The sequence below is a fragment of the Salvelinus sp. IW2-2015 genome, unplaced genomic scaffold, assembly GCF_002910315.2.
Source record: "Salvelinus sp. IW2-2015 unplaced genomic scaffold, ASM291031v2 Un_scaffold1251, whole genome shotgun sequence".
Classification (NCBI taxonomy): domain Eukaryota; kingdom Metazoa; phylum Chordata; class Actinopteri; order Salmoniformes; family Salmonidae; genus Salvelinus; species Salvelinus sp. IW2-2015.
Window position 1 is genome coordinate 16,447 of NW_019942799.1, and position 13,017 is coordinate 29,463.

The following is a 13,017-nucleotide window of genomic DNA, read 5'->3' on the forward strand; positions in this document are numbered from 1 at the left end:
CACAGAGGATCGGGGAAAACTGGACTAACAACTATCCACCCCAGACAAACTTTGCCCTGCCGCCCACCAGTCCGGAGCAAGAGGTATATTCATTCTAATAATCAACGTACTACATACAATTAAAAGCCAAATACTTATGCAGATAAGGAACGATCTTAAAGTTGACTAGATGGTTGTACCCAACAAGCCATTCATACTAGATTCTCGCTGCTGAGACACCGGGCCCCGCAACCCAAAGGGGCCTTGTGGGGCAGCCGCCAAGATCTACAAGAAAACGGCCTATAGGCTTGTACTTCTTAGGTAGACTTCAACTGCTCACACACTCAAAGTGAAACGCACCCCCTGAAAGGCGTACGGCGAAAGCAATGACCATGATGAAACTCCCTGTGGTGAGAGCCAGTTACTCACTGCCCCATGTTTGTTTATCGGTCGTTATAGCAGATGCGCATGCAAGAATTCGGTCAGCCCAGTGGTGTTACGGCGAGACGAAGCACGGAGATAAGAGATGCCCAGCCTCGCTTCGCGTTCCTTGGAAAATATGCAGTAATTTTGTTTTTTTTATACGTGTTATTTCTTACATCGGTACCCGCCCGGTAATCTTTAGCGCCCCAGGTGCTAGCAGATTCAAAGGCAGGGGCGGTTATCCAGGGTCTGACTGTCGGCGCAGCAGAGAGCTACTTTACCCAGATATTCGACACTATACGACTCACACCTTCCACTGCAGGCAAGTATCCTCTCACTCATACTCATAGGAATACCTGACCATTTCCCCTCAGAGAAAACGGATAGTACGCTCCTAGTGTCATAATTTGAGGCCTGTAATCACCAACAAATACGCACGTCCATGAGCTGGATTCTGTCAATCATGGGCTCCAGGCGCTGCGAGCAGACCCATTTCAGAGGAAAGAACGGGACCGCTCTATAAGAGAAAAGAAAAGGGGACCAATACCTGCCTCAGGCTGGTTCCTTAGCGTGGTCAGGACGTTCTTAACGGGAGACGACGATGTGCATGGAGGCCTGCTCCGCTCCAAGTCTCGCACCGAGCTATACCTAACGTCCGTAAACGTGTAGGTCATTTACTTCACGGCGACAATGAGGTCCCAGCATAATACAATTGGTAAAGAGTATAGTATAAGGGTTGCAATGGAAGATCACACGGCCACCCGTCGTAAACGGGTAGCGCTCAATTCCACGATAAGAGAGCAGTTCAAGGCAGGATATAGCAAACTGTGCATAATCTAGCGTTTCACGGACCAACAAAATGGCTTTATTATCTTTCTAAGTGATCTGTCTAACGAGAGGTCGGTGACATGTCTTTTAGTCTGTTGTTTTTCTTATGTCTCGCTTAAGCCGATAGAGAAGCACGATCGGTAAATGCGTGGAGTGTCCTGAGATAGGCACATGGAGGAGGCGGGGCGCGCGTACACATAAAGCACTTGTGATGAGATGAAGCAAGAGGAGGATAGGGAGTATCGTGTGGACCATTACAGCCTTACCCTAATCCGTGGCTTACCCCATGCATTACACGGAAGGAAACTAACGAAGAGCTCGTATTTCTGTAACGAGTCTTTTAACTGGGCTACTACATAGCTTAAATGATATATGGAACGGCACTCTATCACTTCACATGCTTCCGAATCCCTTTGCGGAGGTTATACTGTAGTCCTCACGCGTAGCGCAATATCTCGTCAAATCACATGAATTCACGCTACAGGATGAAGAGCCGATGGGATTCCAAAAAATTTCCTCGCCTCCTCGAAACTTTAAAAGGCCAAGACACACGTCATGTGGGAGAGGCGAGGTTTCTTCGATACTCATACTCTGCGCTTCATCATCAAACAATAAAATGAGGAAAATAGGGATGCCACATGAAGACCGTAACGATGATGTGATTCGTGTAACAAAGCCGGCGAACCCTCAAGGATGGGTTGTCTTCAGAGCTTGTGGTAGAGGGGCTAACTATGTCCTTATTTCAGAGGTACGGCTTATTAATTGGTTAAGTTCCTGGCCAGGAGTGTGAAAAGGTTGGAATGGAATAGATGGCTAGCGAGCAACCGATATCCGTTCTCGGTCTTAGCGCTGTATATACTGCTGCTGGGGTCGAGCGACGATTTCTGATTGCTGTCAGTCGCGCTCTACTGTGACGCCTCCTGGCTGATACCGTAGACTTGAAGTTTCTCGTGTGGCTTGTATTCTATGTATGGTCTCACACCAGGTAGCTCACTTCATCTCGTCCTAAGATCGAGTGGTGAACGCGCCCTATGGAGTGCCGCTCTCGAACCTGCCTGCCCATCGGTTCTTTCCTCAGCTGGAAATGGCGACACCTGCTTCCTTGTGGCTGTGTGCGCGCGCCGGGCGACGATCTGTTCTAGTTGGCATGAAATTCACTCAGGCCTGGCTGCACCCTCCTGACGCTCCTGTTGAGACGTGCGTCAACCTTGGTTGAGGTTGGACAAGGATTATTTCTCCCGTGAAGAACAGGATGGGCACTGTGGGGGCTCGCTACATATTCTGCGCCAGAAAATGTTTCTCGTCTGGAGAGTGCACTTTACCTATCCTGCGTCTGTGCTCGGTTATGTGTTCATAATGAGCCTTCCATTCGTGCATAATCGAAAATAGAGTGGATGCAGGTGTGTTGCAGCGGTGTAGGTTCATTCGCTTAGGACGAGTGCCGAGTCGCTGATTGCTCGCAGTTTCCTCGATATGCCTGACCCTTAGCGTAGAGGGCGGCGACTGTTATGCCCCCTTTTTCAGTCGTGTCGGCAGGGTTGTTAACGTCTGGCTGTGGGATCCGAGGTAGTTCCCTCATTGTGATTGTGATGTAGTGGTATATAGGCTAGAACACTTGGATCTCAAGTCTTTCTTCCTGGCGAATTAGCTTCGAGTAAGATTACCCCCTGAGTGACGTACACGAGATAGCGTGCTCGCTAACGTATGACTACTGTGCAAATCTGGATATAGACTATTGGCACGTGAGTCCGTTCCCAATCTGACCTCGTGACTGTGCACTTTGACCCCCACGTCTTCAGAGCTTCTGTCCCTCGCGGGTCATGCGCGATGCTCGTATAAATAGATACATGCACCTGTTATACAAGACGAGGACGTAGAGATAAATACGCATGATCTCCTAGACTCGGTTCTCATAGGATACGACGAGGTCGCATGACGTAGAGCAGTGGCATGGAGCGGATAGAGGACTGCCTGCGACCTCTGGACTCGAGCGCTGAGTGAGAAATAGACTACGAGAAATTTACACCTGTGGTGCTTGGGATCTTGGTTGCCCCCCTCGACAAACTCACTGTGAATTATTTTATTTGAACCATGCTGGTCATTTATGAGCATTTTGAAAAATCTTGGCATGTTCTGTTATAATCTCACCCGGCACAGCCAAAAGGAGGAAAGCAGGAAGCGAGAGGACTGGCCCACCTCTAGGCCTGGTTCGTCTCTAGGTTCTTCCTAGGTTTTGCCTTTCTGGAGGTTTTTCCTAGCACCGTGCTTCTAACCCTGCATTGCCTTGCTGGTTTTTGGGGTTTTAGGCTGGGTTTCTGTACAGCACTGTGATATATCGCTGATGTAAGAAAGGCTATATAATAGAATTGGATTTGAGATGATCCCATGCTTTCACGGTGGGAACCACACTGTGGAGAATTTTCGTTACTCTGTGTCTGACACCGACTCCGATGATTGGAACCAAAATCTCAAAATGTGGACCATTCTCGTGTTTCTTGGGCCCAAGCAAGTCTCTCTTCTAATTGGTGCCTATTGTAGTGGTTTCTTTGCAGCAATTCGACATGAAGGCTGATCAACGCAGCTCCTTGAAACAGTTGGATGTTGAGATGTGTCCTGTTTCTTTGAACTCGGGTGAAGCATTTTATTTGGGCTGCAATTTGATAGGCTGGTAAGTCTAAATAAACTTATCTTCCTGCAAAAGGTAAACTCTGGGTCTTCCTTTCCCTGTTGGCGGTCCTCAATGAGAGCTTTGTTTCATCAGTAGCGCTTTATGGTTTTTGCGACTGCACTTGAAGAATGTTCAAAGTTGAAATTTTCCAGATTTGACTGACCTGCATGGTTTAAGTAATGATGACTGGTCCTTTTTTGCTTATTTGAGCTGTTCTTGCCATTAAATGGAACTGGTTTTCACCAAATTGGGCTATCTTGCTGTATACCCTACCTGTCACCACAACTGACTTGGCTCAATGCATTAAGAAGGAAATATTCCACAAACAAAGTTTAACAAGCGGCAGGTAGCCTAGTGGTTTAGAGCGGTTGGACTTGTAACCGAAGATTGCAAGATAGATCCCGAGGCTGACAAGAAAATCTGTCATTCTGCCCAGACAAGGCCAAGTTAACCAGTGTTTCCTAAGCCGTCATTGGCAAATAGAATTTGTTCTTACTGACTTGCCTAGTTAATAAAGGTAAAAATGCACACCTGTTAATTGAAATGGCATTCCAGGTGCACTACTCATGAAGTTAAGTGAGAGAATGCCAAGAGTCGTGCAACACTGTCATAGGCAAAGGGTGGCTACTTTTGCAGATCACAAATATTAACTAATATTTGGATTGTTTAACACCTTTTTCGGTTACTACAATGAATTCATGTGTTATTTTCATATTTTGATGTCTTCACTATTATTCTTACAATGATAGAAAATTGTAAAAATTAAGAAAACCCTGAATGAGTAGGTGTGTCCAAACTTTTGACTGGTACTGTATATATGTTAAACCTTTTTGGGTCGGGGGCCCAAGTGACGCTTATGTCTGGAGCTGGCCCTGACCTTCACGGTGGTTGAAATCAGTTCAAATTTGATTCCGGCCATGCGACTTGTGTTAACGTCAGATTTTGATCTATTTGGCCCTGTGGTTTTAGACTATTTTACATATCTGTGCTTGCTAGTTAGTCGGTTCACAGTGACAGAAATGTATTGCTTAGACCAGACATTTTAGTGAATGTGCTAGAAAGCACTAGTTGACTGTGTGGCGAGCAAGAAAGGACTGTATTGAAAATCATTTTTTGTCCTTTGAGGCCTTTGTGTTCTAACACTATGGACTTTTTGAGACATTCAAAGTAACTGGGAACATCCATGGTAAGGATTTTGATGTAACCTTTTTAGCTTGGAGAGGTCAGCATTCCACAACAACACAGCAGCACCACCAGCAGGTATATTTCCTGGTACCCAAAGCAATTCCTCCTTTGGTCGCATTTCCTTCCCAGTTCTCTGATGGTGCAATGACTGAAGAATTGCAAAATAATGAAGCTGGAAGACTCATATCTTCCTCACTAACTTTAAGCACCAGCTGTCAGAGCAGTCAACTGCACATAGCTCATACTGTAAATACCTCATCCCATACTGTTATATATTTGTTTGCTCTTTGCCCCAGTATCTTCGACATTGCACAATTCATCTTCTGCAACCTCTATTGCTAGAAAAAAATTGTTTAATTATTTCTGCCACTATGGCCTTTATTGCTTACCTCCATTTTTCTAACCAATTTGCACACTAATATGGATTTTTTTTTTATTGAGTGACTGTTTGGATTAGCTCCATGGTGTAACCCTGTTTTCGCACTGCTTTGCTTTCTTGGCCAGGTCACAGTTGTAAATTAAACTTGTTCTCATACTAAGCTACCTGGTTCTAAGGTGAAAAAAAATAATAATTTTAGAAGATGTGAGCATTAGACCCTTGCAGTGTGAACAAGGCTAAGTGCACTGATCTAAAAGGCAAACCGAGCCATTGATAAGTGTTCTATACTCGTGCACTTTGGAATATGGGCTAGAACCCTAAAGGGCCATTGGCTGCGTTTAGACAGGCCAGCCAATTCTGATCATTTCATCATTGGCCTTGTGACAATCAGATCTGAAAAATTTTTGCGATTGTTCTAGACCAATTAGTGGAGAATGAAGAATTGTGCTGCGTCTACATTTGCAGCCATATAAATTGGCACTGATAATTTCTCAACTCTGGCTTGTTGACATCAAGACAGGTGCTGTGGCAATCCCGTGTGCATTTCTGACCGTAGCGTCTGCCAACTAAGATGCTTAGGCGTTGCATCCAATGGTTTGTGCCACGTATCAATCGTGCATAGACTTGCTGTTGTGGTTAGCTGATTTGTTAAATACATAACCAGGCATTTTAAGATCTGGCATGCATCTTCAATTGTTAAGTCAGGGAGGAACTTGACCAAAGCCTTCCCTGCTTTGAGGCTAGGCATACACACGCTAAACCCAAACACTGGGTTTTCGAACTAAAGATCCTTCTGGATAATAATGGAAGTCTCCCAAAAAACGCGCCGGTTTAGGAAGGACCAGTTAGAAATCAGTGAACGATTTCTGGTTCCAGTCCGCAGTGGGGTTGGGAAGAACGGCGCCGAATGCAAACATTGGCAACCATGGGTTTGATACCATTCACTGCAGTTCCCACAAGCCCGGTCTCCGCCAATTAATGGGCCACCAACCTCCTGTTGTAGTCACCATTCTCAGACCTATAGCCAGAGTTTCACATGAAGCCAATAGCTTTACATGCTCAATCAGGCCCAGAGTCACAATTAATCCAGGATGTGATGTTGGCTACGCAAACACCAATACGACCAAAAGACTAAGCTAGGAAATGATCAGTATGGCAGCAACCAGGCATCACTTTTTTAACAAATGCAATATTTCAGATTCTTAGCAATGTAGTCATAATGGTGAAGACAAAAGTCAGTCGAAGTAGCATTAAATATTTATCTTTTCAAAGAGAATAGGCATTCCTGAGATTATCGTCTGTTGTGGTAGTCCCTTCACTGGTTGAGTTGCCAGGAGCAGATGTGGTGCTTATGTCAACTTTGTTTGTAGGGTCATCCTCCTTGTTGTGCTGGACATCAGGACCGGCATCAACCTCGGCTGAGTTGGCAGTGTGGCCTGCTGCATTGGAGCAAGTCTATATGGGCCACCACGACAACACGCCTTCCAATTCAGAAATTGGATAGTGGTACAGAGAACATCATCCTTCTTATGAAAGACCACAGTAAAAGCTCTGAATCAGAGGCAGATATTTTAAGTGATTCTGGATACATGTGGCAGGTTTTTCCCGCTTAAATAGCAGTACATCATCGATAATACCTTTTCCAATAGGTTTCCAATTCAATACTGATCCTAGTCAGACCCTCTTTCCTCTGTGGTATACTCAAGTCTCCAATGGTCAGGTGTAGGAATCACTCAGGGTCTGGTGTGGCCTCACCAGCTCTGAGAATCAGACTATTTAGCAAGAGCCACATGCATTATCCCTACATGCAAAACAGTAACGTCTGTATTACCTCTTTGGGGATTAGTTTCTTTTCCGCCCTGATGGCCATCATATGTTGGCAGAGCTAACGAGAGCGGCCTTGTTGTTGGGCCGAGGGTCGCCACCACAGGAGAACACCGCATTTTGGGAACTTGGGCAAAATAAGGTCCTGGATAAATGTACAGATTAACAGTCAGTGTTGGCGATTGCTAGCCTATAGGCGATACGGAAAAGGACAGGTGTCCGAGTGGCACCGATGACCTATAGAGTGCAGTCTTTTGACAAGTGCATCATGGTCTGGGCATATTCTAGACATCCTGTTGCTTCCAACATATATAACTGGCTTTACATTTGTTAGTACAGAATGGAGTTGGCAGACTTTAATTGCCTCTATGCCAATGTCACAACCTTATCCGCTTGAATCATACAAAAAGTAGCTAGCAAGATGAGATAGTTATTTTTTAATGAGCGCATTATGCAGTGGCTGTTTGCCTCAAGCTCCCTACACTAAAAACACTGCAAGTATTCCCTAACAAAATTTGGTTTCAAATCATGACGTTCTGACTATGTCTGCCTCGTGATTGTTAGGAAGAAGTTGCCAAAACGAGTCCTGTCATTGAAACCAGACCCAAGTCACTGCTGTCTGCTGGGGTTGGGTTTATCAAGACTACCTGAATCAAAGGTAAGTGCACTACTAAGAATAAGATTACACCATGTCAGAGATCAAATTTCCCTTCTTGTGTCCATGCCACTCAAACGACTGCAGGCGATACGGGCTTCTGTGCGCCTGTTTGCAGGCAGGAGCCAGGTATATCGATACCTCACACTCATCCGTGGAGATACAGGTGTAACTCTTATGTTTACTTGGGAGGACATCAGGGGCCCAAAGTAGTATCCTGGTCCCATATTAAAAGGAACAACAAGTAATTAAGACACATACGCGCACAGACATTTGCAGTCAAAACACTCAATTAGTCTTCCCTCAATTTCATAATTGAAGAGGTCCGCCCTGCAATTGTTTTTTGAGAAGTGTTGATGGAATAGAGGGATTTAAGAATGTCAAATACACGTTTTTTTTTTTCTTGGCCTTGCATCCCAATACTCAATTGTCACCAGAGCTGGCGGCTTTCTTGCGGTTAAGAACATGAGTTCAGAGTTGGCTACCACCTAGTCTTGGCTGAGGGGAGCGTTGTGCTGGAGCTTGATCAACCCCTTCTGTCTAACTCAGGCTTTGTACAACGCCCACATAGCAAATCACTCTCATCAGCAGACCTCCATCTTGAATGTTATGAACAGAACTACTCATGGACCAAGAACACAACACTTTTAAAAATATATGGTATTCCAGTGAATAGGTCACAGCAGCTAAGGAATGTGACTTATCCCACCTGCCATCAAATGAGGAGCATGCCTTGTTGCTAGCTCTGCATGGTTTCATGACAGGACTGCCATAAGGTGGCAGGTGATGTAAGCTGTAAAAAAACATGGATAAGCAAAACAAAGATGCAGAATCACAGTAGCCTACATAATGTCTGTAAATGTTACTGTAAACCATTTACTAGCAGTACCCATAATAGGCTCTACAAATCTGTTTCTTTTAAAAATAACCTCACCTCTGCCTCTGTCCTCCTGTAGAACCTACAAGGCAGTCAATGTGGAAACGCCGAGCTTGTTGTTCTGGGCTTCCTACGCATGGAAACCAGACGGGAACCAGGCAGCTGGGAATCGTCAAGCACCTGGAGGGAGATCATATTAAAATACTATACGGGCATCGTCCTTAAGTAACCAATTAAGAAGTCTCAACGAAGCCACCAAGCGCACCAGTTGACTACATTTAAATGGGGGCTCTCAAAATGACATTCTATCGTTCTCTACGGGCCAGCCGGAGATAGTCCGTTCTACAGCATTTTCCCCTCTGCTTACCATCACTCCATGAAGATATATCTGGGGACAGAGTTGCTATCAGGGTCCAGTGTGGCCACGCAGCTGTAACAAAGACCCTGAGCCTGGTCGTGGTGACAACCCTGACAGACGCCTCAATGTATATTGGGATCACCCAGGAAGTAGACTCCAGAAACCCGCTCATAGAGCCAGTCACCTGGAAAGGAATGGCAAGTAAACGACAGGATATCCAATAATGAACTAAATGGGCCTAACAATACTCCTTATAGTCCAAGGACATCTGTTTTAGATGTGAATTGGCCCTGGCGCTAAACTCTATTGAGTTAGTTATCGAAGAAACAAAGCCCTCTTTCTATCACTTCACAAGCGAACACTTACTCTACTCCATTTAGCTTGTAGCCGACGTATTTCAGTGACCAACACGTTTTGCGTAATCGTTCCGTTTTTTTTCAAACACTTGTAGACACAGATAACTAATTAGCAAAGGTAACGCCTCTGTCTTCTGTATGTTTACAAGCACTGTCACAGACATGTCCGTGTGGGAACCTATAAACATGTGTAATTTATCTTTTTACAAAATGTATCGCTGTTAATGAAAAACCGTTACTGTAATGTGATCGTTTAAAGTTACGGAACACGAAGTCGCTAATGAACTACCCCCGGACCAAGAACATTGTCATGCAACTCAACCGAAGACTAAAAGTGGACATCAACATAATGGATTAAAATAAGGGGTTTGTTAACAGCGCATGTTTTAGTATAGGCAAACTGTATTAAACGTTGCAGATTAGAAGGTCCAATAAACAGTTGTCTGATGTGATTCCGTATCTTGCATTCAGAGGGTATTTGTGCTACATAGTAAATTTATATTCTGCCTGCGGCTATGGAACCTGACCTGTTCACCGGAGTGCTACCTGTCGACGGCTGTTTTCAACTCTCAGCAGAGAGTCAGCACAGGCAGGAGCGTAGGCAGACTCTCAATCAGCTATGAAGCCACTGACATTGTCCTGAGGTGCTTGACTGTTGCACCCTCGACAACGCCTGCTGTGATTATTCTTGACATGCATGAACATTTGAACATCTCCCACGGCATAGCAGCAAGAGGACTGGCCACCCCCATAGCTGGTTGACTCTAGGTTTTGGCCTTTCTAGGGAGTTTATCTATGCCCCGTGCTCGCTCACTGCAATGCTTGCCGTTTGGGGCTTTTGGCTGGGTTTTGTGACAGCAATTTATATATAGCTGATGTAAGAAGGGCTATATAAACTATAACGTGAATATCTGAACTTCATTCACAGGTTACCAAGCTTCTGCGGAGAAGGCATTGAGTATCCTTTTTGCATTGATTATCTGAAAGTTCAACAAAAATTGTACCCTGCAAATGCAGCCCAGGATTTTATACCCACTGTTCATAAGCTTCAATGAGCCTGCAGGGTGTCTTCAGCAGCACTGTGGCGGTGAAAGGATCCCGGTCGGCTGGAGAGGAGAGGTCAAATGTACTTCCTGAAACAGAAAGTACAGACCGGTAATACACCAATAGGTTGGTCACGAGGATTCCTATGATCGTCATACACAGTATAACTAAAACTCACCTTTCATAATGACATCAATTGGGATTACAGCACCAGCCATTCGGAATAACGCCATCTGGTGTGGTTCTGGTGTATATCTGAGGAGGTTGTGTAGATAATGTAGTCTTCGTTCATCCGTGGAGTCACAAAGCAGCATTTAAGAGAAGGTTGTTTCAAGAAGTCCAACTACTGAAAACAAATATTATTAATATATTACCAGGTACTTGGTTCCACAGTCCGAACGTGTGCAAATATTCTTACTCATTCGGGTGCTGACGCTTGTAACCCTACAGTGCTCTTGGTCTGTACGTTCAACTCCAGTCGGCAGGTCATCCACGTCGATGAAGAATTACGGTTTAAAACAAATCAGCCTTACGACTATCTCATGTAGTCTGAATGGCACGTCACGCGGACAGTTTCTACTCGAACTGGCCTTGAAATGTTTGTTGAGTGGGAAGGCTGTTTAAAGCGTGGAGATTGTCAAATTGCGGTGTTCGCCTTGAAGTTGTTGCCTGTGTCATGCTATAAGTATATGACAAAGCAGGAAGAGACTAAGAAGGTTTTCCACAAGTAAAAAACCAAACAGTGCTTGAAAATACCTGAGCGTGTTTTGCCATCATGAGTCATGCCAACAATAATGTGACTCTGTAGGTTAGAGGACAGCGTGCCTCTGCTATGATACAATTTGATGAAGATGAGGTAGCTTTTAACAACCAACAGGCTGCAACCTGGGCCTGATTACGCCCTAATTGGGCCCTTGTCTGATTAGTCAAGATCTTTAAATTGCACGCATGTTCAAATAAATCAAATCAATTCTATTTGTCACATACACATGGTTAGCCAGATGTTAATGCGAGTGTAGCGAAATGCTTGTGCTTCTAGTTCCGACAATGCAGTAATATCAACAAGTAATCTAACCTAGTTCCCCATCACTACACTTACAACACACAAAGTTGAAAGGGATAAAGAATATGTCCATATAAATATATATGGATGAACGATGGTCAAGACGGCATAGGCAGAGTGCAATAGAATGTATGAAATACGCTACATACATATGATGACTGATATCATTAGAGTAGTGTTAAACATATAATGGCATGTTTAAAGTGAAATGTGATCATTTGTTAAAGTGGCTGAGTATTGGTCGTCATGTTAGGCAGCGAGCGCTAAACTTGTAGTTGCTGCTGGGTTTAACAGTCTGAATGGCCTTGAGATAGAAGCTGTTTTTCAGTCTTCGGTCCCGCTTGATGCACCTGTACTGACCTCCTTCTGGATGATAGCGGGTGACAGGCAGTGCTGGTGGTGTTGTCTTTGATGATCTTTTGTGCCTCCTGTTGACCATCGGGTGTTAGTGTCTGTGGAGGGCAGGTAGTTTGCCCGGGTGATGTGTTGTGCAGACCCACCCCTCTGGAGAGCCTTGCGGTTGCGGCAAGCAGTTGCCGATAGGCGTGATACCCCGACAGGATGCCCTCGATTGTGACTGTAGAAGTTGTGCAGTGGTTTTGGTGACACACTTTCTTCAGCCTCCTGAGGTTGAAGAGGCCGCTGTGCGCCTTCTTCACACACTGCTCTTGTGTGGGTGGACCATTTCAGTTTGTCCGTGATGTGTACCGAGGAACTTAAAACTTTCCACTTTCTCCACTGTCTGCCTCGTGTAAGGGGGGGGTGTCTCTCTGTTTCCTGAAGTCCACATCATCTCTTTTTTTTGTTGACGTTGAGTGAGGTTTTTTTCCTGACACCACACTCCGCGGCCCTCACTCCTCCCTGTAGGCGTCTCGTCGTGTTGGTAATCAAGCCCACTACTGTGTGTCGTCTGCAAACTTGATGATGCGTTTGGAGGTGCATGGCACGCAGTCTGGGTGAACAGGGAGTACAGGAGGGGGTTGCAGCCCTGTGTGGGGCCCAGTGTTAGGGTCAGGCGGGTGAGATGTTGTTCTTACTTCACCACTTGGGGGCGGCCGTCAGAAGTCCAGGATCATTTCACAGGGCGGCGTTGCGAGCCCAGGGCGCTCAGCTTGACGTGACGAGTTTGGAGGGTACTATGGGTGTAAAATGCTCGAGCTGTATAATCGATGAACAGCATTCTACATGAGGTATCTCCTCTTGTCCAGATGGGTACGGGCAGTGTGCAGTGTGTGGCATTTGCTCTCTGTGGACTGTTATTGGGCGGTAAGCAAATAAGTGGGTCCTAGGGTGTCCGGAAGGTGTGAGATGATTGTCTTGACTAGTCTTCTAAAGCACTTCAGTGACGAAGTGAGTGCTACGGTGCGGTAGTATTTGA